Source organism: Salmo trutta, chromosome 16 (assembly GCF_901001165.1).
Source record: "Salmo trutta chromosome 16, fSalTru1.1, whole genome shotgun sequence".
In the NCBI taxonomy this organism is placed as follows: domain Eukaryota; kingdom Metazoa; phylum Chordata; class Actinopteri; order Salmoniformes; family Salmonidae; genus Salmo; species Salmo trutta.
In genome coordinates this window covers 10,039,698-10,062,665 of record NC_042972.1, presented here as the reverse complement: position 1 = coordinate 10,062,665, position 22,968 = coordinate 10,039,698, and the positions used below count along the sequence as shown (strand labels likewise).

General features: G+C 41.6%; 1 pseudogene; it reads right to left on the bottom strand.

The window, feature by feature from the left end:
* Positions 1-8,872: 8,872 nt before the first annotated feature.
* On the bottom strand, positions 8,873-14,971 carry LOC115151167 (pro-FMRFamide-related neuropeptide FF-like; annotated as a pseudogene).
* Between the last annotated feature and the right edge of the window lie 7,997 nt (positions 14,972-22,968).

Below are 22,968 nucleotides of genomic sequence, written 5' to 3'. Positions count from 1 at the left end.
CAGTAATCTTGCTCTGATTTGTCATCCTGAGGGTCCCAGAGATAAAATGTAGCATAGTTTTGTTTGATAAAATCCATTTTTATATTCACATGTAGGAATCGAGTTCTATAGTTTGAACCCCTGCTCTGTCTGGCCTTTCTCTTGCATTTCAAAGATGATAAAACAAAAAAACGTATTATCTTTTACCAGATCTAATGTGTTATATTCTCCAACATTAATTTCAAATGATATCAGTAATATGCATATCCTTGCTTCATGTCCTGAGCTACAGGGAGTTCGATTTGGGAATGTCATTTTAAGCGAAAATGTATAAAAAGGGTCCGATCCTTTAAGAGGTTTTATCTAACGTCAAGTCAACATCAACATAGCTACTAGAACTAACGCGTTAGTAAATCCACTGGTGTACAATCATGCAGTACAGTGTACAGTTAGCAAGCAGTTTAGCAGTTACACCGGCAGGCCTCGGTGGCAATAGATTAACAAAACCAAAAGCTTACCTTGACTTGAAAGAGTTCCAGGGTTGGATAGCAGTAGCCAGCTAGGTAACATAGCATCCTTCCTGGTTGAGCAGGGTGTTTAAGTAAGCTAGCTCTCTCTCTCTCGCTTCTCCTTCATTTTTGAAAAAAATGTATTTGTTCAAAACTGTTCAACTTTTGTCTTTCTCTCTCTTTGAGTCAACTACTAATTGTATGTACTGCTGTGCAAGCTAGCTGTAGGTTATGCTTTCAGTGTTAGATTAATCAAACTAAATCATTTCAAACATTAATTGTCACATGCGGCGAAAATACAACAAGTGAAGACCTTACCGTGAAATGCTTACTTACAAGCCCTTAACCAAGAGTGCAGTTCAAGAAAGGTTAAGAAAATATTTACCAAATAAACAGAAGTAAATTAAAATAAAATAATACAAGTAACACAATAACGTAACAATAACGAGGCTATATATAAGGGGTACCGGTACCGAGTCAGTGTGCCGGGCTACAGGTTAGTTGAGGTAATTTGTAGATGTAGGTAGGGGTGAAGTGACTATGCATAATTCTCTGATCCTTTGATTGGGTGGACAACATGTCAGTTCACGCTGCAAGAGCTCTAATAGGTTGGAGGACGTCTTCCAGAAGTTGTCATAATTACTGTGGAACGGGGTGAGAACCATGAGCCTTCTAGGTTTTGTATTGAAGTCAATGTACCCCAAAGGGGTATAAATTGTCCTCCGACTACACCATGGTGCCACCCCAGACAGTGCTGTTGAAGTTACTGTAGACCTTCATTGCAAAACAGTGTGTTTTAATCAATTATTTGGTGACATGTGAATATATTTAGTATAGTTTTATCTAAAAAGGATAACCTTTTTAATGTTTCACTATTTTTATTTTTATGAAATTCACTGAGGAGGATGGTCCTCCCCCTCCTCCTCTGAGGAGCCTCCACTGGTTTATACTGTGTGCAGCTTGTCCTTTGTGTCTCTTATGTACACAGAAAACTGTTTGTTTTGAGCATTGTCGTCCTTTTCAACCTTGCAGTGGTTAGAAAACAGTAATTAAGAGATATCACTGTGACAACAGGTCAGGATTCTCAGGAATAGGTCTTTGTCATCAAAGCAGTGACAGCTGCTCAGTGGATCTGCATCCCAAATGGCACCCTTAATCCCTATATAGTGCACTACATAGGGGATAGGGTGCCAATTGTACTGTACACTGGGTCTAACACAACAACATGCTGAGCTGCACAGCCACAGCCAACCCGCTCTGTCTGTCTGTCTGTCTGTCTGTCTGTCTGTCTGTCTGTCTGTCTGTCTGTCTGTCTGTCTGTCTGTCTGTCTGTCTGTCTGTCTGCCTGCCTGCCTGCCTGCCTACCTGCCTGCCTGCCTGCCTGCCTGCCTGCCTGCCTGCCTGTCTGTCACTCTCTCTCTCACTTTCTCTCTGTCTCTCTCTTTCACTCTCTTTCACTCTCTCCGTCTCTCTCTCTTTTACTCTTTCTCCCTCTGTCTCTGTCTGTCTGTCTCTGTCTGTCTCTCTCTCTTTTACTCTCTCTCCTTCTCTCTGTCTCTATCTCTCTTTTGCTCTCTCTCCTTCTCTCTGTCTCTATCTCTCTCTCACTCTCTCCCTGTCTCCCTCTCTCTGTCTCTCTTGCTCTCTTTTACTCTCTCTCCCTCTCCCTCTTGTCTACCTCTCCCTCTCTCTCTCTCCCTTTGTCTCCCTCTGTCTCTCCTCTCTCTCTCTTGTTCCATCTCTACCTCGCTCACCCCCTGTCATTCCCTTTAGCAACCCTTTTCTCTATCATCCTGCGTCACATATAGAAAACCCCCATTGAATGGGTCTGCATTGATGAGCAGGACAATGTCTGACTCAGGTTTTGTAAGGATCAGTCTTCATACAGGATCAGTAGGTACTCTAAGCTGCCTTAAGCTTTTGTAAGTGCATAGTAAACCAGCCTTAACTAAGACACGTTTATGAGACTTAAAAACATTAATGATACACTACATGACCAAAAGTATGTGGACACCTGCTCGTCGAAAATCTCATTTCAAAATCATGGGCATTATTAACATGGAGTTGGTCCCCCCTTTTCTGCTATAAAAGCCTCCACTCTTCTGGGATTCATCACTCCAGAGAACACGTTTCCACTGCTCCAGAGTCCAATGGCGGAGAGCTTTACACCACTCCAGCCGACACTTGGCATTGCACATGGTGATCTTAGGCTTATGTGTGGCTGCTCGGCCATGGAAACCAATTTCATGAAGCTCCAGACAAACAGTTGTGCTGATGTTGCTTCCAGGGGCAATTTGGAACTTGGTAGTGAGTGTTGCAACCGAGGACAGACAATTTTTACGCTCTACGTGCTTCAGGACTTGGCGGTCCCATTCTGTGAGCTTGTGTGGCCTACCACTTCTCAACTGAGCCGTTGTTGCTCCTAGACGTTTCCACTTCACAATACCAGCTGCTCCAATATAGAGCAGCTCTTTCATGGCAGAAATTTGGCGAACTGACTTATTTGGAAGGTGGCATCCTATGACGGTGCCACGTTGAAAGTCACTGAGATCTTCAGTGAGTCCATTCTACTGCCAATGTTGGTCTATGGAGATGAAATGGCTATGTGCTCGACATCTGTCAGCAACGGGTGTGGCTGAAATATTCGAATCCACTCATTGGAAGGGGTGTGTATATATAATGTATGTACAGTACATGTGGTGGAGGCAATATGAAAGAGGGCATTACGTTATATGACATATTAGTCACTTTCAGGGACTGAAGATATATCGTTTTTGAATTCATGAAGCAAATGACCTAATGTCTCATTGTTTTGTATTGTTTTATGAGTTTTCTAATTACATTAGACCTCATGCTTATATTATATTATATTATATTAGCTTCATGCTAATTCAACGTAACTCCATTAAAAGACTTGGATGAAAGACTGTAGCGTTCATTTACCACACTGAGTGATGTTGGATTAAATGAAAGGGGAAAAATATGATGTTGTGTCCCAAAGACTGGTTTAATATGCAACCTGTGCTCCCAGCCTGTGATGGGAATGTTAATAATATTGGTGAAAAGAGATCCAACCACACCTGCAGAATCATTTCCATTTGTTTTGTAATGCTTGTTTACCACGGCCTGATGGTATTGGATTTCCAAGTGTCAAAAGTCATTTCAGAATTAAGATTTGTAGATTTTTGATATTTATGTTCATTTGAAGATATGTGAATTTCATTTCCCTGCATCTATCCAGATTGTTATTGTCTTCCATAAGATGAACTGCAACCTTCTTCAACCTTGTCAGTGACATTGCAATATTTTGCCATTATACGTCCCTTGCCAGCAAACCTTCACGTGTCCAGTGACGTCAAAGGGAATCGATGTGATGATACTAAGATGGAGGACGATAATGATGTTAAGGAAAGGAAGGCAAAGAAGAGGTGAACAGAACATCTGAGAAATGTTGGATAAAAAAAATGCAACCCCATAAACACTTACTGTTATAATAAAAAAAATGATAATACATTATATTTGATACATGCCTTTCGGGAAACTCGAGGACAGTTTATATTACACTATGCTCTTGTTCTTACCTCTCTCTCTTGCTTTGTCTCTCTCTCTCTCTGCATCAGACCGCCTGCTGTGTTCCTTGACTCATGAAAATCCAAATGAGTTGTGCATGGCTTTGTTGTTGACTACAGGATGCCTCTCCCCTAATTGACCTAGATTGTTTGTGTGTGTGTATTGATATGTAGGCTACGTGTGCCGTTTTTCAATTGATGTAGTTCTATCCTTGAGCTGTTCTTGTCTTAAAAATAATAAAATACCAAATATCAAAAATGAGGCCTCTTTTTCTCTTTCTCTCTCTCTCACTCCATCTCTCTCTCTCTCTCTGTCTCTCTCTCTTTCTCTCCCCTCCATCCTTTATCTCTTCCCTGGCCACACTTGCCATTTCACTGTGGTACATCTATAGCAGAAAAGATAACAGAAGGTGTCACTGACCTACAGATGAACTAGTTTGTTACAGCAGGAAAATAATCCTGCAGCAACAGGAAATGCGAATCATAATGTGGATTAGAATTAATGGAAATATTTTGTAGGGGTTGATACATTTTTTGTTAGGGTAAATCGAGTCTGACATTTTAAAGTTGAAATTACAAACTTTAAAACCTTGAATAAGCTAGGTCTTTTAAAACCTTGAATGACCTACACGTTTGCATACAGTATATTCTCCATCAAAAATACATTATATGCCAGTAAAACCTTCTCCATCAACCATTGAGAATGACTCGACTGACTAGGTTTAATAATCCATGAGTAATCTGACATTCAGGGATGCCTACAAACTAAAGGAAAGACAAGCCATTTAAACCAATGGCCATTTAAAATCAATAAACCTCCATCAATACATGCTTAATTGCTTCGTTTAGCAAAATATATCCAACGTCATTAAATACTGAACTGAAACATTTGACATTCTAAACAAACACAAGACTGCCATAAATTAACAAAGGAAAAGTGTTCAGTTTCAACTTTGCAATAACAATAGCAATGTCAGGAAAATAAAGCATTTCTATTTGGGGATAAGAAACCGTTCAACTGATACAAATAATTTCCAGCTATATTCTTCATCCCTCTAGAGCACAGAAGGAAGGCAGGCCAGTAAAAACATCCCCCCTGTCTCTCTCCCTGTCCCAGGTTCCTCTACAGTTCCTTGCAAAAAATTATTATCCCCCTTCTTTGTGTTTTTCCTAGTTTGTTGCATTACAACATGTCATTTAAATAGATTTTTATTTGGATTTCATGTAATGGACAAAATAGTCCTAATTGGTGAAGTGAAATGAAAAAAAAATTCCTGTTTCAATTTCTTTTTACAAATTTTACCTTCAGAAGTCACATAATTTGTTAAATAAAGTTCACCTGTGTGCAATCTAAGTGTCACATGATCTGTCACATGATCTCTGTATATATACACCTGTTCTGAAAAGCCCCAGAGTCTGCAACACCACTAAGCAAGGGGCACCACCAAGAAAGCGGCACCATGAAGACCAATGAGCTCTCCAAACAGGTCAGGGACAAAGTTGTGGAGAAGTACAAATCAGGGTTGGGTTATATAAAAATATCAGAAACTTTGAACTTACCACGAAGCACCATTAAATCCATTATTATCAAATGGAAATAATATGGCACCACAACAAACCTGCCAAGAGAGGGCCACCCACCAAAACTCACGGACCAGGCAAGGAGGGCATTAATCAGAGGCAACAAAGAGACCAAAGATAACCCTGAAGGAGCTGCAAAGCTCCGCAGCGGAGATTGGAGTATATGTCCATAGGACCACTTTAAGCTGTACACTCTACAGAGCTGGGCTTTACGGAATAGTGGCCAGAAAAAAAGCCATTGCTTAAAGAAAAAAATGACCAAACATGTTTGGTGTTCGCCAAAAGGCCTGTGGGAGACTCCCCAAACATATGGAAGAAAGTACTCTGGTCAGATGAGACTAAAATTTAGCTTTTTGGACATCAAGGAAAACGCTATGTCTGGGGCAAACCCAACACCTCTCATCACCCCGAGAAACCATCCCCACAGTGAAGCATAGTGGTGGCAGCATCATACTGTGGGGATGTTTTTCATCGGCAAACTGGGAAACTGGTCAAAATTGAAGAAATGTTGGATGGCGCTAAATACAGGGAAACTCTTGAGGGAAACCTGTTTCAGTCTTCCAGAGATTTGAGACTGGGATGGAGGTTCACCTTCCAGCAGCACAATGGCCCTAAGCATACTGCTAAAGCAACACTCGAGTGGTTTAAGGGGAAACATTTAAATGTCTTGGAATGGCGTACTCAAAGCCCAGACCTCAATCCAATTGAGAATCTGTGGTATGACTTAAAATTGCGGTACATCAGCGGAACCTATCCAACTTGAAGGAGCTGGAGTAGTTTTACCTTGAAGAATGGGCAAAAATCCCAGTGGCTAAATGTGCCAAGCTTATAGAGACATACCCCAAGAGACTTGCACCTGTAATTGCTGCAAAACGTGGCTCTACAAAGTATTGACTTTTGGGGGGGTGAATAGTTATGCACGTTCAAGTTTTCAGTTATTTCACCCAAAAAATATTTGCATCTTCAAAGTGGTAGGCAATAAAAACCAAATAATCAGCCAGTCAGAACACTGTAGACTGGGTTCCCAGGTTCCTCTATAACCCCACCACCAACCTAGTGCACACATACAACACAGCTAAACACAGCTAGTTACTTGAAGATATTCTTCATCAGGGTTGTTATGACATCATATATTGTCCAGGGCTCATTTTAAAAAGAGATGTCAACCTCGATATGACTTCCCTAAATAAATCTAGAATTATGGCTATACTTCTGTATATGATGTCTGTGGAGATTTCCCCCAAGGGTCAGGACTCAATAGAATACACAGGAACTTGTCGCTCTTGCTTTAGATTCTAAAATCATGTGCATCATTAGTTCTTTTGATAGCTTGTATGCCTCAGGGAAGGAATATAGAACAAGGAATCAAAAACTATTCCTCACGGAGTGTTGCTCAGAATAAATATCATCAAAATGCCTATATGATGATTCTGAATACCCTCATTAGGGCTACAAAAAACAGTGATTGTGCATCTGTGTGTGTGCATGTCTCCGTGTCTGTCCGGTGATTGTGTTCGTGTCTCCGTGTCTGTCCGGTGATTGTGTGCATGTCTCCGTGACTGTCCGGTGATTGTGTTCGTGTCTCCGTGTCTGTCCGGTGATTGTGTGCATGTCTCCGTGTCTGTCCGGTGATTGTGTTCGTGTCTCCGTGTCTGTCCGGTGATTGTGTGCATGTCTCCGTGACTGTCCGGTGATTGTGTTCGTGTCTCCGTGTCTGTCCGGTGATTGTGTGCATGTCTCCGTGTCTGTCCGGTGATTGTGTTCTTGTCTCCGTGTCTGTCCGGTGATTGTGTTCGTGTCTCCGTGTCTGTCCGGTGATTGTGTTCTTGTCTCTGTGTCTGTCCGGTGATTGTGTTCGTGTCTCCGTGTCTGTCCGGTGATTGTGTTCGTGTCTCCGTGTCTGTCCGGTGATTGTGTTCGTGTCTCCGTGTCTGTCCGGTGATTGTGTGCGTGTCTCCGTGACTGTCCGGTGATTGTGTTCGTGTCTCCGTGTCTGTCCGGTGATTGTGTTCGTGTCTCCGTGTCTGTCCGGTGATTGTGTGCATGTCTCCGTGTCTGTCCGGTGATTGTGTTCGTGTCTCTGTGTCTGTCCGGTGAATGTGTTCTTGTCTCCGTGTCTGTCCGGTGAATGTGTTCTTGTCTCCGTGTCTGTCTGGTGAATGTGTTCGTGTCTGTCTCTGTGTTTAGATCGCTCTAATCTCACAGGGAGGCTATTAAGAATGTCAGAATTAATCCTTTTAAAAAGTGATAGACAATTATGACTTTCTTTCTCTCGCTCTCTCTCTCTCTTGCACCCTCTTTCCATCTCTCTCCCTCCCTCTCACCCCTTCCCTCTCTCTCTCTCTCTCTCTCTCTCTCTCTCTCTCTCTCTCTCTCTCTCTCGGTCACCCTGCCTTTCTACCCTCTCTCTTTCTTTCTCTTTCTCGCTCTGCTGAGACTGTGGTAGAGCAATATTGGTGTGCAGAATAATACCAGGCAAGAGAGTGACGGACTCCCCAGCAACATATTTCTGTCTGTTGCTCATCTAAAGTGGATCAGAGAAACTCAAGTGTCTAAACATATTGAATCAAAATTTCTGACAATCACTTATAACTCTCATAACAGACTCTTTCAAGTCAGAAGCCTTTATTGGTTAAACAGAAAATGGCAGATCAACAATCAAACAAAATATTTTTTAACAGCTCTCAGTCTAGGTGCGCTTGATTCATCTCGACCAGCAGGCCGGAAGAGTGTAGTTTACCTCATGTCTCTCTGAGTGAGATGAATCAAGCGCACATACAGTACCAGTCAAAAGTTTAGACACAACTACTCATTCTAGGGTTTATCTTTATTTTTTTTATTTTCTACATTGTAGAATAATAGTGAAGACATCAAAACCATGAAATAACACATATCGAACCATATAGTAACCAAAAAAAGTGTTAAAAAAATCTAAATGTATTTTAAATTTTAGATTCTTAAAAGTAGCCACCCTTTGCCTTGATGCCAGCTTCGCACACTCTTTCGATTCTCTCAACCAGCTAACCCTGGAATGCTTTTCCAACAGTCTTAAAGGAGTTCTCACATATGCTGATCACTTGTTGGCTGATTTTCCTTCACTCTGCGGCCCAATTCATCCCAAACCATCTCAATTGGGTTGAGGTTGGGTGATTTTGGAGTCCAAGTCATCTGATGCAGCACTAAATCACTCTCCTTTTTGGTCAAATAGCCCTTACACAGTCTGGAGGTGTGTTGGGTCATTGTACTGTTGAAAAACAAATGATAGTCGGACTAAGCGCAAACCAGATAGGATTCTGGTTTGCGAATGAAAGAGAATTGAGAATTAAAGCGTGTAGTGTATTCAAGGTTTAAAAAGGCTTTAAAAGTTTAGAATTTCCACTTTAAAATGTCAGACTTAATTTTCCCTAACGACAAATGTATCAACCCCTTCAAAAATCGTTCATTAATTGTAATCCACATAATAATTCACATTATTTTTATTCTTTAGCAAACTGGCTCAAATTAAGATCCTATATCTGTACTCTGTGTTCAATGTCTTCCCAGTTACCCCCGGGATGCACCAATCAGCATGCTGGAATTCTCTCATAACAGCTAAGAGAACGGGGATGCTTGTTTTATCATTAGAGCCAGGAGGTTTTCCTGACCACAGGACTAGAGCAAGAAAAACTCCTGGCCCTTTACAACTTAATGGATTGGAATTCAGGAGGTCAGGGAAAGAGAACGTTTATGTACCAAATTATTTATTTATTCATCTTTTACAGTCGGCCTATATTTCCGAGGTCATTGCTGAGTGCTGAACCAAATTATTTATTTCCAGCAAAGATGTGTGTGAGAGTTGGAGGTTATTTCTTGCCAAATCTTTGTGGCACAGCCATGCCCCAGATATGTCCTGGAGCCTGCTCTCAGTCCCTGGACTGTATCCTGTCCCCAGTCAACAAGTCTCCTCTGGTGTTAAGGCCAAACCTTCAGAGAGAGAGGCGGAGGATACAGTCACATTACAGTATCAGTTTGCATCTCAAATGGCACCCTGTTCCCTATGTAGACCACAAAAGTAGTGCACTACATACGTTTTAGGTGCCATTTGCCCTGGTCAAAACTAGTGCACTACATAAGAAATAGCGTGCCATTTGCCCTAGTCAAAGTAGTGCATTAAATAAGGAATTAGGTGCCATTTGCCCTGGTCAAAAGTAGTCCACTACACAGGGAATAGCGTGGCATTTGGGACACATATTCAGTCATGTAAGGTGGTTTTCAGAGAAGCTGAACTACTAATGAACAGATGAAGGAAGTGAGCGTGAATTACTATTCCCACGTTACTATTAAAATGTGACTATTCCCAATCTAGTATTTGCAAATTAGTATTCCACCTTTACTATTAAAATGTGACTATTCCCAATCTAGTATTCCCAATTTAATATTAACACTTTTTATTTATTTTATATTTTTCAGGGGGTAGATCAGCTTTAATAATGCAGATAGATTGTAGCTTCCATCAATGTAATTGTCTGCATCATATTCAATCCCCCTTATTTATTTTTTGTAATGATGTATACATACGGTATATAAAACTAAGCTACACTGCATTACACAGTGTAGTGGATAAGCTATCCCAATCACAAGCCCTGGCCTGCACTGCTCTTGCTGACGTAGACCCTTTTGTGCTGCCTAACCAAGGCTTCCTCTGAAAAAATATATATTTGTTTTAAAAAGAAATACTATATCTGTGTGTGTGGACTACTGTAGACCTGCTGATGTCCTGTTCAGTTGGAGAGGGAGAACACAAAGGTGATTGTATGTGTCGAATGATGAGGAATATTTTTTTATTTAATCTATTTTAGAATAAGGTTGTAATGTAACAAAATGTGGAAAACGTGAAGCGGTCTGAATAATTTCCGAATGCACTGTGTATAGATATTTTCCTTTATTATTTTACCCTAACCTTATCACCCCCCCCCCCCCCCCCCCCTAATTTGAGTAAACTAATAGACAACAACATTTAGGCTTCTACTTCCAGCTTATACATACTACATACATTTTACAGACACAGTGTATTTTACAAAAACGTACTTTTGTTTGTTTTTAATCCCATCCTGCAGCTACCCTCAACCCCTCCCATCTATATTTAAAGACCATCCAGTTTTTATTTCTATTTGCCATGTATTTGCTGTTTCACAAAAGTTCTGAACATATGCATTTTACGGACACAGTATATTTTACATTAGTTGTCTTGTTCTTTTAAGTCCCACGCGTCAGCTCCACTCAACCCATCCCATCTATATCTGAACACCATCCAGTTTTTTCAACTGTGTTGTGATGTTTCACAAAAGTTCTGAAGCTTTCTATTCTCATACAGTAGTTTCTACAGATTGTAAAATAAGGATAACATTTTTTGCTAAAAGTATTATTATATTATTGATTGATTGACTACAACTTTTCAAATCACCCAGCAGTGCTAGTTGCAGAGTTAGCTCAAGGTAAATGTTGCAATTCTTCAGCCATTCATGAACCTGCGACCAAAAGCAAGCTTCATACAGTATGGACAGTAGCAAAACAAATTATCTAATTATTCTGTCTCTTCGCAGGCAAAATCTACAGAGCTGGGTTGGTTGTATCCCCCATATATATAACATTCTATTGGTTGCAATAATTTTTTTTTTTTTAAAATTGAACTTTTGAATCCGCCTTCATTTTGTGTATCAGTTCATAAACCATGTCCCATGGAACCGGTACATTGAAAATCTCTTCCTAACTATTTTGCAATCTATGTGGCAAAGCTTTACATTTTTGGGTCCTTAAAGGAAATTGTGATAAATAAAAAAGAACACCAGTTACATTTAACCAATTTTGCAGGGCCGACAGACAAGTTCCTTAATTTTTCCCCCTTCCACTTTGCACTCCTCCATTTTTGCGATAATGCTGCAATTAGTTGGTTGTAATTTTGGGTAGAGCAGACATTTCCATATATTTGTGTAAGCTGCATGCGTGACATAACTCCACCAATCCTTTTTATGAAATAATTTACAAAGATCACACCTTTTATTTTATTTTTATCAATTAGTATATTTGAGTTTAACCATAATATTTGTTGTATTATTTGTTCAGTCTTTTCTGGTGTATTAAACTGAAATTGCAATGTGGCTTGTTTTAAAAATAGGGATATTTTGGAGATGGTTTTATTTTCAAATAGCCGAAAGTGAGAGGTTGTAATCTGAATAAAGGGAAAAAGCCATTCTTGAACATGGTGTGAGACATTCTTACTAATCTGCTAGAGAACCCGTTCAGATTTAAGCATGTCATTTGTATGACTGAAGCCTTTAATGAGAGGTCTAATGCTTTAATATTTAATCATATCTACCCTCCGAATTCATATTCATTATATAAATAGGCCCGTTTAATTTTGTCTGGCTTGCTGTTCCAAATAAATGGAATATTGTTTGCTCATATAAATATATATTTTTTAAGTCGCTAGGTGTTGGCAAGGCCATTAGCAAATAGGTAAACTGAGATATGACTAAAGAGTTAATAAGGGTGATTTTTCCACAAATAGACAGGTATTTTTGTTTCCATGTTAGCAAGATCTTATCAATTTTTGCTAACTTTGTATTAAAATGTACTGAGATCATTTATTACTTTCGGGATATGAATACTGAGTATGTCCACATCCCCGTCAGACCATTTTATTGGTGAACTACAGAGTAATGTAAAAAAAAAACAAATAGGGCTGATCCAATACGTAACATAGTACACTAATCATAACTTGGTTGTAATCCAGAGAGGTTAGAAAAACTATCTAGATCCTCTATGATGCTGTGGAGGGATACAAATTATGGATTTAAAAGAAATCGGCGATGTACAATGACACTTTTGTTTTTATGCCCTGGATTTCTTATCCCTTGATACTACTGTTGGATCGGATATTAATAGCGAACAGTTTGATGGACATAATAAATAGATATGCCGATACTGGACAACCTTGTTTTATTGCTCTTGAAAGTATTATACTTTCTGAGAAGTAGCCATTATTTACTATTTTACACCTATGGTTACTTTACATACCTTTAACCCATTGTATAATTTAAATATTCCTGGCATTTATAGATAAAGTCGTACTTTATTAAAAGCCTTTTCAAAGTAATCTACTGTATGAAGACCAGGACTGGTATCCCAGATTTTTCCCAGTGTTCTATTGTTTCCAGTACTTACTTGTCCATTGTCCATGAAAAAAAACCTGTCTGATTAGGATGAATAATATCCAACAATACCTTTTTAATTTTATGCGGTATGCAGTTTGTTAGAATTTTTGCATGACAACTATGAAGTGTAAAGGGCCTCCTTTAACCTCTTAAGAATTAGCCCCTTTTAAAAAAATGTTTTGCCTAAAATGACATACCCAAATCTAACTGCCTGTAGCTCAGGCCCTGAAGCAAGGATATGCATATTTTTGGTACCATTGGAAAGGAAACACTTTGAAGTTTATGGAAATGTGAATGGAATGTAGTAGAATATAACACAATAGATCTGGTAAAAGATAATACAAAGAAAAAACCAACCGTTCTTTTGTATTTTTTTGTACCATTATCTTTGAACTACAAGAGAAAGGCCATAATGTATTATTCCAGCCCAGGTGCAATTTAGATTTTGGCCACTAGATGACATCAGTGTATGTGCAAAGTTTTAGACGAATCCAATGAACCATTGATTTATGTTCAAGATTTTGTATCAAGACTGCCCAAATAAGCCTAATTTGTTTATTAAGGTCAGTCAATGTGGAAAATTTCAAGAATTTGAACGTTTCTTTCTTGTGCAGTCGCAAAAACCATCAAGGGCTCTGATGAAACTGGCTCTGATGAGGACTGCCGCAGGAAAGGAAGACCCAGAGTTACCTCTGCTGCAGAGGATAAGTTCATTAGAGTTAACTTCACCTCAGACTGCAGCCCAAATAAATGCTTCACAGAGTTCAAGTAACAAACACATCTCAACAACTGTTCAGAGGAGACTGCGTGAATCAGGCCTTCATAGACGAATTGCTGCAAATAAACCACTACTAAAGGACAGCAATAATAAGAAGAGATTTGCTTGGCCCAAAAAACACTAGCAATGGACAATCGACCGGTGGAAATCTGTCCTTTGACAGAGTCCAAATTTGAGATCTTTGGTTCCAACCGCCCTGTGTTTGTGAGACGCAGAGTAGGTGAATGGATGATCTCCGTATGTGTGGTTCCCACCATGAAGCGTGGAGGAGGAGGAGGAGGAGGAGATGTGATGGTGTGAGGGTGCTTTGCTATTGACTGTCTGTAATTTATTTAGAATTCAAGGCATCCTTAACCAGCATGGCTACCACAGCGATACGCCATCCCATCTGGTTTGGGCTTAGTGGGACAATTATTTGTTTTTCAACAGGACGATGACCCAGCACACCTCCAGGCTGTGTAACGGCTATTTTACCAAGAAGGAGAGTGATGGAGTGCTGCATCAGATGACCTGGCCTCCACAATCCCCCGACCTCAAACAAATTGAGATGTTTTTGGATGCTTCGGAACACAGAGTGAAGGAAAAGCAGCCAACAAGAGCTCAGCATATGTGGGAACTGCTTCAAGACTGTTGGAAAAGCATTCCAGGTGAAGCTGGTTGAGACTTTTGAACGGTAGTGTATATTTACTGACTAGTTCAAGTATGCCCAGTTTATCATTTATTGACTTTAGCAAGTCAGTTTCTACACTTCACCATTTCCGGTGATGAAAAGCATAAATCGTCTGTGTCCGTCGAGGAGTCTCGTTTTCTTTTGTGGATTGGTTCTCCATGCTTACTCTCCAACATGTTTGGGTATTGATTGTATTGGTGATATTGGTCGATACATTTCTCTAACCTTACAATTTGTTTTGTGTTGTTTTCCAGATTGAAGGTTATTGCCCATGAGTATGTGAAGTGAAATTTCAATATTTAGTCAGATTTACAGATAATGAATATTATGTTTTTATCTTGAGGCATTCTGCACAGCTGTCTTCAGTCCGCCATTTCCTGTCTCCTACTATTAACATGTTATTCACACGTTACTATTCACATGTTACTATTCACACTTTATTATTCACATTTTATTATTCTATGTTACAAAGTACACACTCACACACTCACACACACTCCCCTCTGAGGCTGGTGGAGAACAGAAGGGTTCCTGGTGTTTCTCTGAGATCCCTGGAGAAGAGAGTGAATCACGGCTGCCAGGAGACAGTTGTCCAGCTCGTTAACCCTTCCCACGTCCTCACCAGGAGCGTTGCCCAACGTGGTTAAAAATGGCAGTACATATTCTGCTGTTCTATCACACGGGCAATGATGTCATAGAGGAAACTGTGTTTATTGTTTGCAGTAACTTCTTTGTTGCTGTAAAAGCCCAAAGAGCTGTGGCAGTTTCAACAGCATTCCAGCTTTAACCCCCACATACTCAATCTCCTACCATTGGTGAGCAGGAGACCAATGTTGGATTTCTGGAGGGCTATGGCTTTGTTTGTAACCCTTGCTTATTGGGCAGCACACTTATATTTTAATATATTTTCTCTATAAGATATTGTTTTAATTCAAACGATGAGCTTTACAAGGTGCATTTCCTCAATTACAATAAAATAGTGATAAACATGAAATACATTTACCTCTAATTTACATCTACATGTAATTTACATCTACATCAAATGTACATCTACATCTAATTTACATCTACATCTAATTTACATCTACATCTAATTTACATTTACATGTAATTTTCATCTACATCTAACTTACATCTACATTATCATTTACATCAACATTGACATACATTTGGCATTTGAGTAATTTAGCAGACGATCTTATCCAGAGCGATGTACAGTTAGTGCATTCATCTTCAGATAGCTAGGGTGAGACAACCACATATCACAGTCGTTGTAAGTACATTTGTATGAATATAATGTATTTAGATAAAAGGCACGTTCACTGAAAAGCATAGGCTTGCTGCACTCAAGCCCTACATTTTCAGAGCAACCCAGATTCCCTGCCTCAGCCTGAGGCTCTCAGCTAGGCTATAGCTAGTCTGTCACAATGAGCACTCAGAGTGGGACCTTGAAATATAGATTACTACAGAGCAGAGCCTTATTACACATACAGTATCTGAACCCACTACCACTCACATTACCATTGGTCCTTGATGTTAGCCCAGACCGAAGCACAGATCAGTGAGGTGACAGGCTCTTTGATTGGTTCTATCGTACACTTCTATTGACTATTAACTCTAGCAGTGGTTTAAAGTACTTAAGTAAAAAATACTTTGAAGAACTACTTAAAAGTCGTTTTTTTGAGTATTTGTACTTTACTTTACTATTTGTATTTTGGGCAACTTTTACTTTTACTTCAGTACATTCCTAAAGAAAATAACGTACTTTTTACTCCCTACATTTTCTCTGACACCCAAAAGTTCTCGTTACATTTTGAATGATTAACAGGACTGGAATTCAATTCACACAAGAGAACATGCCTGGTCATCCCTACTGCCTCTGATCTGGTGGACTTACTAAACAGAGAACATCACTGGTCATCCCTACTGCCTCTGATCTGGTGGACTTACTAAACAGAGAACATGCCTGGTCATCCCTACTGCCTCTGATCTGGTGGACTTACTAAACAGAGAACATCCCTGGTCATCCCTACTGCGATCTGGCAGACTTACTAAACACAAATGCATCTTTTGTAAATTATGTCTAAGTGTTGGGGTGTGGCCCTGGCTATCCGTACATTTTAAAAACAAAAAAGATATGTATAGGGGTAAGGTGACTAGGCATCAGGATATAAGATAAACAGAGTAGCAGCAGCTTCTATGTGAGTAGGTGTTTAGAGTCACTATAAATGTATGTGAGTGGGTGTGTGTAGAGTCAGTATGAATGTATGTGAGTGGGTGTTTAGAGTCACTATAAATGTATGTGAGTGGGTGTGTGTAGAGTCAGTACAAATGTATGTGAGTGGGTGTGTGTAGAGTCAGTACAAATGTATGTGAGTGGGTGTGTGTAGAGTCAGTATAAATGTATGTGAGTGGGTGTGTGTAGAGTCAGTATAAATGTATGTGAGTGGGTGTGTGTAGAGTCAGTATAAATGTATGTGAGTGGGTGTGTGTAGAGTCAGTATGAATGTATGTGAGTGGGTGTGTGTAGAGTCAGTATAAATGTATGTGAGTGGGTGTGTGTAGAGTCAGTATAAATGTATGTGCATGTTATGTGTGAGTGAACAGATGATGGAGTGTGTGTGTTGGAGTGACAGTGTGTGTTTGTGTGTGTTGGAGTGACAGTGTGTGTTTGTGTGTGTTGGAGTGACAGTGTGTGTTTGTGTGTGTTGGAGTGACAGTGTGTGTTTGTGTGTGTTGGAGTGACAGTGTGTTTGTGTGTGTGTTGGAGTGACAGTGTGTGTTGGAATGACAGTGTGTGTGTGTGTGTGTGTGTGTGTGTGTGTGTGTGTGTGTGTGTGTGTGTGTGTGTGTGTGTGTGTGTGTGTTTGTTGGAGTGACAGTGTGTGTGAGTGTGTAGGGCCCTGTGAGTGTGCGCAGAGACAGTGCAAAAATACAAATGAAAGGTGAATAAAGATACAAGGTAAACTCTGATAGTCTGAGTAGCTATTTATCAGTTGTATTGCTATTTTTTATTTAACTAGGCAAGCCAGTTAAGAACAACTTCTTGTTTACAGTGACGGCCTACACCAGCCAAACCCAGACGACGGTGCCCTATGGGACTCCCAATCACAGCCAGATATGATACAGCCTGGATTCAAACCAGGATCTGTAGTGACGCCTCTTGCACTGAGATGCACTGCTTAGACTGCTGCGCCACTCGGGAGCTTGGGATAGAAGCTGTTCAGGAGCCTGTTGGTGTCAGACTGGATGCACCGGTACAGCTTGTCGTTGGCTGGCTGGAGTCTTTAATGATTTTTCAGGCCTTCCTTCCACACCGCCTGGTATAGAGGTTTCTGGATGGCAGGGAGCTCAGCCCCAGTGATGTACTGGGCTGTCCGCACTACCATCTGTAGCGCCATGTGATCCAGGGCGGTGATATTGCCATACCAGGCAGTGATGCAGCCACAGGTTTGGGTTGCGACGGGAGGGACGGATGGATGAATGGACGGGATAATGGGCTGGCTGGCTGGCTCACTCGCTCACTCTCATAGCAGGCTGGGGCAGAACTATGGCACGGCACTTCTCCGACCTTGCTGGGGGGTCTATACTGTGCTGGAAAGATGGTGAGGCGGAATAGTCTGCGCGTGGGTGCTTGTTCTCCGGTACAATGGCAGCTTGCGACTTACCACTTTCCACTGTTTTATGCTACAGCTGAGGTGCATCATTCTCGCCATCCACACACACACACACACACACACACACACACACACACACACACACACACACACTGATTAGTGGTGTCAGGTGGACATAGCTGGCAACACGCAGATTCAAAAAAAAAATTGTTAAGAAGGTGGTGCTGCTGAGTACGGTGGAAGGGAGAGGCCGAAGTGACCCCCTTAGGATTTTTTAACACCTGTAACTGCCATTTCCTGCATTTCCGTATTGGGGTGTGGTGCCTGGCTTTAATTTGATTTAATAAAATAAATACATATATATTATTATTACATAGTGCTGCAGCCACAAGGTGCTGCAGCCAGTCCACAAGGGGGCGCAGCCAGTCCACAAGGGGGCGCAGCCAGTCCACAAGGTGGCGCAGCCAGTCCACAAGGTGCCGCAGCCAGTCCACAAGGTGGCGCAGCCAGTCCACAAGGGGGCGCAGCCAGTCCACAAGGTGGCGCAGCCAGTCCACAAGGTGCCGCAGCCAGTCCACAAGGTGGCGCAGCCAGTCCACAAGGGGGCGCAGCCAGTCCACAAGGTGGCGCAGCCAGTCCACAAGGGGGCGCAGCCAGTCCACAAGGGGGCGCAGCCAGTCCACAAGGGGGCGCAGCCAGTCCACAAGGTGCCGCAGCCAGTCCACAAGGGGGCGCAGCCAGTCCACAAGGGGGCGCAGCCAGTCCACAAGGGGGCGCAGCCAGTCCACAAGGGGGCGCAGCCAGTCCACAAGGGGGCGCAGCCAGTCCACAAGGGGGCGCAGCCAGTCCACAAGGTGGCGCAGCCAGTCCACAAGGTGCCGCAGCCAGTCCACAAGGGGGCGCAGCCAGTCCACAAGGGGGCGCAGCCAGTCCACAAGGTGGCGCAGCCAGTCCACAAGGGGGCGCAGCCAGTCCACAAGGGGGCGCAGCCAGTCCACAAGGGGGCGCAGCCAGTCCACAAGGTGCCGCAGCCAGTCCACAAGGGGGCGCAGCCAGTCCACAAGGGGGCGCAGCCAGTCCACAAGGGGGCGCAGCCAGTCCACAAGGGGGCGCAGCCAGTCCACAAGGGGGCGCAGCCAGTCCACAAGGGGGCGCAGCCAGTCCACAAGGGGGCGCAGCCAGTCTACAAGGGGGCGCCGCCAGTCCACAAGGGGGCGCAGCCAGTCCACAAGGTGCCGCAGCCAGTCCACAAGGGGGCGCAGCCAGTCCACAAGGGGGCGCAGCCAGTCCACAAGGGGGCGCAGCCAGTCCACAAGGGGGCGCAGCCAGTCCACAAGGGGGCGCCGCCAGTCCACAAGGTGGCGCATTGACACTCCTGCATTCTTTGGGGAGAACCCTGCTGGTATATTCTTATTTATAAGATTAATTTTAGGAAAACTGCCATTTTATCTAAACCTCTCTTCTAGCTTGAAATGAAAACATAAAATGTCAGATCTTGTTTTAAGGTAACAGTCCCGAACACTAGAGCTGTATTTTCAAGTACTTTCAGTACTGAGCCCCTGGTGCTGGAGTTCCCTACAAGCCAACCTAAAAGTCCTGGACCTTGTGTCCCTGGAGGAGTTCAAAGGTCAAATAGATGAACAGACTGAGTCATGTAGCTGTTTCTAGCTGTCATCCGATGTCACTAGTTGGCGTTGCCTTATGTAAGGAAGCATTTTATTTCACTGATGTAGTTTTGATACTGTAATGGCCCTGTAATTTTACATACAGGACCTAATGTTTCCCGACTTGTGTCGTCTACATGTTCTTTACTGCTTGTTATACTGACGTGTCTTCTGGTTGATGTAATGTTCCTGTTTGTCTGAAACTGATGTGTTGATGCTGCTGTATTGGTCCAGGTCTCTCTTGAAAATGTGATTTTTATCTCAATGAGAATACACTGGTTAAATAAAAGTTAAATAAAAACATACTCCGAACATACCAGAACATACCAAAACATACTAGAACATATCAGAACATACTAGAACAAATCAACATACAATGCCATTTTGTTATCTGTGCGTTGAACCATGCAAATCATTCTATTTAACTAAGATAACAGGAACAAAAGCCAACTGTCTCTCAGTACTATACAGTACATACTGTCTACAATTACAAAAAGCATATCCTTTCATCCTTTGAATGTACGATTTACTCTAAATAAGGATACCTCTGCATACATTCTCTAAAAAGCAATTTCTTCTATATCAACAGTTTTTACAAACATTTGAAGTATTCTTGGGATTTGTATAGTGTATATATATATATATATATATATATATATATATCCCCTCTTTCCAAGCCAAGTCAAACCAGAGTGTGTTATTACCCTCTAGTGTCCACTAGACATTTAGCAGGTTCTGGCATTTTGACAGAAATACAAGGACCAAACCCAGTCCATTCTCAAACTAAATTCATTTAATTAGTCTTTGACTTTTGTTGCTATTTACAATGGTAAAAGAAATAAATCAAATCATGATTTCCCCCCCCCAAAACATTTTTTTTTGTCTGAACAACACCAATATTCTTTAATGCATTTATTACAAGATTGTCCAGCAATTTCTAAATCACAAAGTAGACTCTACATGCTCATAGGCCCAGTAGACAACAAGGACGTATATTCATTGTGTGTACAGGGCCGTATTCTCATTGTGTGTACAGGGCCATATTCTCATTGTGTGTACAGGGACGTATTCTCATTGTGTGTACAGGGCCGTATTCTCATTGTGTGTACAGGTACGTATTCTCATTGTGTGTACAGGGCTGTATATTCAGTGTGTGTACAGGGCGGTATATTCAGTGTGTGTACAGGGCTGTATATTCAGTGTGTGTACAGGGCTGTATATTCAGTGTGTGTACAGGGCTGTATATTCAGTGTGTGTACAGGGCAGTATATTCAGTGTGTGTACAGGGCAGTATATTCAGTGTGTGTACAGGGCCGTATTCTCATTGTGTGTACAGGGCAGTATATTCAGTGTGTGTACAGGGCTGTATATTCAGTGTGTGTACAGGGCAGTATATTCAGTGTGTGTACAGAGCAGTATATTCCACCATAGTCTCACTGCTCAACTTCTCATATCGATTCACTTCAGGGGTGATAGGGCCAGGAGTTTATCCGGACCACGTAACCTGACCAGAGAAAACTCCAGGCCATACTTATAGGTTTTAAACTGGGTCGTGAAACACTCTACAAATGATGTACCTTAAACCGTCAGTAAACCTTCAGTAAACCTTCGGTAAACCTTCAGTAAACCTTCCCTAAGCCTTCAGTAAAGCTTCACTAAACCTTCACTAAACCTTCAGTAAACCTTCACTAAACCTTCGGTAAACCTTCGGTAAAGCTTCGGTAGCTCCAAAGTTAATTATCATCCTCTTCCTACCAATTCATTCTCTCTCTTTTTGAATTAAGCCATAAGGCACTTTTATGTAAATACAAACTGTAATAAATTATTATTTACAATCATCTTTCCCATCAAGGTTTCAAATGATTGAGGACATCTAAGGTGCTGCAGGGGGATATGTGAAGTACCTGAACAATATGGTACTCAACCACAAATATAAACTTGGTTTGTTTGTATCTAATATCTCCTACCATGAGCTGAAGCTGTTGATATTGTCGTTTCCTATGTTGAAGTTGTTTTCTTCAAGATCATTCAGGTGATGGATTGTTATTGTGAATTCCTCTAGAGGACACAGTCCTTGAATTAGTTACAACACAATCAATTCAACTGATTCCAATGTTATGGCCATAGCAGTGCGCAGTCAGACGGCTGGGCAGTGTTCATTAGTTACCAAATGGAAGAAAACAGAAGGGACAATCTGAACTTTGTAAGAAACACTTGCTTTGGTTTTCCGTTACAAAACGTTTTACCATGGTGTGTCCTAATGAATAAGACCCTAAGGACTTCAAAAAGACAACAGACTAGCGTGTTCTGATCAATCGTTTCTAAATGGGAGCTGGTGTTGTCAGATCGTTTTCATTCTAACGCTGTACAGTGACTCAAATTAAAACGCTAAACAATAATATATAAACATAGCTTCTCTTTGCCCTTTTCGATCTTACAGTACAGTAGTTATGACAAGAAGCAGTCCGAGTCATGGGCATTGGCTTTGAAATAAGGGTGTGTGTGTGTGTGTGTGTGTGTGTGTGTGTGTGTGTGTGTGTGTGTGTGTGTGTGTGTGTGTGTGTGTGTGTGTGTGTGTGTGTGTGTGTGTGTGTGTGTTGATCTATTAGCCTATCAGAAAAGATCAGTGAATATTGATGCCTGTCAGCAGTAAAAGTCCATTTGAGTGTCAGTGTTCAGTCTATCAATATGTATTGATCAATCTGATAGGTATTGACCTAGTCAGAAGTCTGTGTGCAGTATTACTGTCAGTAAAAAACACCAAAGCAAGGCATGGTACATATAGATTCTCCCCGGTTAGTCAGTCAGATAGTCAGTCAGTCAGATAGTCAGTCAGTCAGATAGTCAGTCTGTCAGATAGTCAGTCTGTCAGTCAGTCAGATAGTCAGTCAGTCAGATAGTCAGTCAGTCAGATAGTCAGTCAGTCAGTCAGTCAGATAGTCAGTCAGTCAGATATTCAGTCAGTCAGATAGTCAGTCAGTCAGTCAGATAGTCAGATAGTCAGTCAGTCAGTCAGATAGTCAGTCTGTCAGATAGTCAGTCTGTCAGTCAGTCAGATAGTCAGTCAGTCAGATAGTCAGTCAGTCAGATAGTCAGTCAGTCAGTCAGTCAGTCAGTCAGATAGTCAGTCAGTCAGTCAGTCAGATAGTCAGTCAGATAGTCAGTCAGTCAGTCAGATAGTCAGTCAGATAGTCAGTCAGTCAGATAGTCAGTCAGTCAGATAGTCAGTCAGATAGTCAGTCAGATAGTCAGTCAGTCATTCAGATAGTCAGATAGTCAGATAGTCAGTCAGTCAGTCAGACAGATAGTCAGTCAGTCAGATAGTCAGTCAGTCAGTCAGTCAGTCACTCAGTCAGTCAGTCAGTCAGTCAGTCAGTCAGTCAGATAGTCAGTCAGTCAGTCAGTCAG